The sequence below is a fragment of the Rattus norvegicus genome, chromosome Y (assembly GCF_021556685.1).
Source record: "Rattus norvegicus strain SHRSP/BbbUtx chromosome Y, alternate assembly SHRSP_T2T, whole genome shotgun sequence".
Taxonomy (NCBI): Eukaryota; Metazoa; Chordata; class Mammalia; order Rodentia; family Muridae; genus Rattus; species Rattus norvegicus.
The window spans coordinates 56359526-56364465 of NC_141555.1; positions in this window are offsets into that span (position 1 = coordinate 56359526).

Sequence of the window (4940 nt, forward strand, 5' to 3'; positions counted from 1 at the left end):
ATCTAAAATATCAGGCAAGATGTGCCCTTAATGTGTGGGTGGCATCGCAGTCATGGGAGAACCAGTGGCTTTCCAATTAGATACAAGGCATATTCCACACGAAGGAATACCCACCAGGTTCTGTAACCTTGTCAAGAACCTATGGTTAGGGTGATATAGGCCCTATGAAAGAACCTAATTCTAAATACATTGTCAAACTTCCTTCCAAACGTCCATAATTGTATCTATAGATCAGCATTGCACTCAGCTCTCATCAGACAAGAAGCCTCTGACTACCATGGACAGAGACTCACAGCTGGACAAAGTGCTGGGAATCAGTGGTGTTGAACTGTTCAGGTGGAAATAGGACAGCTAAGTCTTCTCCTCCACAGCTCAGAGAACATCATGAAAGAGTGGGTAGAAGGAATATAAGAACCAGAAGATGGGGAAGTGGACAGCAAAAGGATATCTTTTAGATTGGATCTAGTCATTGAACTCTTAAATTGATGGCGGCTATGGTCATGGGCACAAGACTGGGCCCCTTGACACTTCATTACAGAAGGGAGAGGCCATAAAGACCCTCCTCTCCCTTAGCAATCAACATTTATTGGAGGAGGGGTTCTCTCCTGCAGGCTTAGATCTTTCAAGACCTACTTTAGGAAGAGTTCTGAAACCCTTTAACCTTCCTCCAGTCCACCACCCACCAGAGGTAGTGGAAAGGAAAGGATACTATGTTCAATTTCTGAGGAACCTCAGCCTGGTTTCCAGAGTGGTTTTAAGAGCTTGCAATTTCAACAGTGACAGAGTGTTCCTTTCTCTCCACGCCTTTGCCAGAGTCTTTTGTCACCTGACTTTTTTATCTTAGCCATTCTGACTGGTTTGAGGTAGAATCTCAGCAATGTTTTGATTTGCTTTTCCCCAACGAGTAAGGATGTTGAATATTTCTTTAGATGCTTCTAAGCCATTCAATATTCATCAGTTGAGAATTTTTGTTTAGAACTGTAGCCAACTATTAAATAGTGTTATTTGATTCTCTGGAGGATAGATTGTTGAGTATTTTGGATATATTGGATATTAGCGCTCCATTGGATATAGGATTGGTAAAGATCGTTTCCCAATCTCTTAGTTGCTGTATAGAGGTAATGACAGTGTCCTTTGCCTTACAGAAACTTTGAAATTTTATGAAGTTCCGTTTTTCAATTTTTGATCTTAGAACAAAAGCCTTTGGTGTTCTATTCAGGAAATTTTCCCCAGTCCCAATGTGTTTAAGGCTTTTCCCTGCTTTTACATCAGTTAGTTTCAGTTTATCTGGTTTTATGTGTCAGTCTTTAATCCACTTTTACTTGAGCTTTGTATAAGGAGATAAGAATGGATTGATTGGCATTCTTCTACATTCGGCCTTCAGTTGAAACAGCACATTTTTAAAAAAATGCTATCTTTTTTTCCACTGGATGGTTTAAGATCCTTTGTCAATTTTCTAGTGGCCATAGCTGTGTGGGTTCATTTCTGCGTCTTCAATTCTATTCCATTGTTCTACCTGCCTGTCGCAATACCAATACAATACAATTTTTCATCACCACTGCTCTGTAATATAACTTGAGCTCAGGGATGGTGATAACCCCAGAATGCTATTATTTTTCAGAATATTTTTCTCTATCCTGGGATTTCTTGTATTCCATATAAATTTGCAAACTGCCATTTCTATGTCTTTGAAGAATTGAGTTGGAATTTTGATGGGGATTGCATTGAATCTGTAAGTTGCTTTTGCAAAATGGCCATTTATACAATATTATTCCTTCCAATACACGAACATGGGAGATCTTTCTAATTTCTGAGATCTTCAATTTATTTCTTCAGAGACATGTGTTCTTGTCATGGGTATGTTTCACTTGCTTGGTTAGCGTCACACTGAGGTATTTTATATGCATTTCGACTATTGTCAAGGTTGTCACTTATGTAATTTCTTTCTCATCCTATTTCTGTTTTGTGTAGAGGAAGGCTACCGATTTGTTTGAATCAATTTTATACTCTGCCAATCTGCTAAAGTTGTTTATCAGGCTTAGAAGGTCACTTTTGGAATTTGTGGGGTCACTTAAATATAAGACCACATCATCTGCATATAGTGACATTTTGAATACTTCATTTGCAATATGTATGCCTTTATCTACATTTGTTTTCTAATTACTCTGTCTAGGATTTTGAATACTATATTGAAAAGTTATGGAGGGGGATATCTTTGACTAGTTCCCGATTTTAGTGGGATTGCACTAAGTTTCTCTCCATTTAGTTTGAGGTTAGCTAAATGATTTTCTGTATATTGCTTTTACTGTGCTTCAGTATGGTCCTTGTATTTCTTCTATTTCCAAGACTTTTAACATGAAGGGGTAAGATAAGAAAAATTCTTTCTGGGCATTTAATGATATGATTGCTTGGTTTTTTTTTCTTTGAATTTGTTTTTATAGTGTGATTAGCCTGATTAGTGACCAGTGGAATGGGATGAGGAACTGTGGGAGGGGACCTGGAGAGGGAATACTGGCAGGAATGTAAATAAATAAAATAATTTTTATATTATTTTTACTCATAAATTCAAATGCTCGTTTCTTTTTAACATCTACATTGCAATTCAATTGTGAAGTTTTGCAGTTTATGCTTACTGAACTGTGTAAGCATTAATTCTTAATTTACTCTTTAGGCTATTTGCGAATTTTCTCCATTTTTATTACTTGCATCAATTGTGTTTGTATATGTAGAATGCTTAGTATTCATAATATGTGCAGAAAATACATTCATGAATCTTTTTATTTTAATGATCTGTTATGTGTGAACGTCTAAGTATAGATTTGTGCACATGGACACAGGCACCTGGGGAGACCAGAAAATGTCAGATCCCCTGAAGCTGCTTTTACAGCTGGTAGCAAGTGGCTTCATAGTTGTTGGAAACTGAACGTGGTTGCTCTAAAGAGAAGTAGGTGCTCTTAACCACTAAGCTAATACTACAATACTAATTCCATAATAAAATCAACCTATTTATAATTTTCTCATGTATTTCGGGGTATCTTTGAACTTGAGACATCTTGCCACATTCTACGTTCTGAGACTACATTCAGGCATTAATTTTTCCAGCTTTCTTTCCTTTATCATAGTAAGATGTGTTGGATTAAATATGTTAATATTAAGCAATAAATCCTCCAAATGTTTACTTACAGAAACTTGGGTTAGTGTCTGTTTCTTTACTCTCCAATGACTATATTAATTTTTTTCAGTTTGCAGTTCTCTCTTTTTTTACACAATCCATCTCATGTGTTTTTGCTTTCATATAGAATGAAGTAAAAGCATTTTATTTTCCTTTGAATAGTTAATCTACTAAGAAAATGTTTTGAATTTCCCATTTTTAGGCCAATACAATTATTTCTTTAAAATGTTCCTAAAGTTTTGTGTTTTTCTTTTTCTTCTTATTATTGTTCTCATTAGTCTCATTATTAATAGTCTGTGTAAGCTTTCATGGGTTCGTGTCATATATTGCATATGGAAGTCTTCCAAACCTATATGTGTAGTTATCAAATTTAGGTTCTTGGTTTTTCATAGCATAAAATTGTATCTGCTCAGCCACCTTACTGGAACTCAATATAAAACATTAAGGTGACATATAGCTCCAGCCTGCTTTTATATATACAATGTTTTCATCATTTTGCTTTTAAGAAATATTTTTGATTATTCTAATATATTTTATTTTCCATGTCCAGTTGTTAAATCTGGTATGCTTATTTTAATATTTAATTAATAATTTAATCATAATTGTCATGAACTTGACACCTAGCTAATATGAAATTATCTTATATACAATTGAATATATGTAATTAGTTACCTACAGCATGAAGCTTAGTACATAATTTTGTTAATTATTACTATTCATTTGCATAAAATAGAGAATATTTCATTGTCCCAATCCTGACGACAATTTTATACTGTGTGACAGCTACCAACTACATGTGACTTTTAATCATTTAAGAGGAGTTAGGATTACATTGTTAAATGATATTTCCCCAAAATCCAGTTTATAGATTTTATTTTGCTTCAATTAATTTAACGTACTACAGTAGGAAAAAATTTAATTTCCTTTTGATATGTTAAAGCGAAATTTAATTTACCATTCTCCTGCCTATCAGAAAATCAATATTCTTATATAGGAAGATGTGCCAGGCACAGGTCATATTTCTGGTATAAAATGTAATTACAATCATAAGTCTTGTCAGTTTCAAGTGATTGTTCACATCATGCCTGTAAAACACAATGATCAACATGGCAGGATAACCATGAGGACAGTGCAGTGGCATATAGCTTGGTGATAGCCAACAGCTCTCTAATATTGCTTAAGTCCTGTTCAATGAACATGGATGGTACTGGTAATTTAGCCACAAATATAAGGCTATTGAAGCGTGGTTATGAGGGAGAATGTACAGCCCCTTACTTACTTAAGCCAGTATCTTATCTAACAATAATAAAAGCCTGGGTCCTTATATACAGAATTAATTACAGTCTCTGGAGAAAACATCACAGAAAAATTCCCAGTTATTCAAAATTCAGGATAGAAATTTCAAGTCCAGCCTCAATGGTTCTATCTACAAAATGTCACTTGATTCAAGGCTGAGGAACATTACAGAAGAGGGTGTGAGAAGATTGTAAAAGACTAAAGTTTACTATGAGATGGTTTCTCAAAGTATTCCAAGAAATTACACTTATAACCTCTCACTAACACGACTGCCTAAACAACAGCTGAGGAAGAGAGGGAATGGGGAAGAATGGAAGTTTAGTTTTCTTTTTGTTTCAAATCCTTCTTCTTCCTCGACTACTACTTCTTCTTCTTCTTCTTCTTCTTCTTCTTCTTCTTCTTCTTCTTCTTCTTCTTCTTCTTCTTCTTCTTCTTCTTTTTCTTCTTCTTCTTCTTCTTCTTCTTCTTCTTC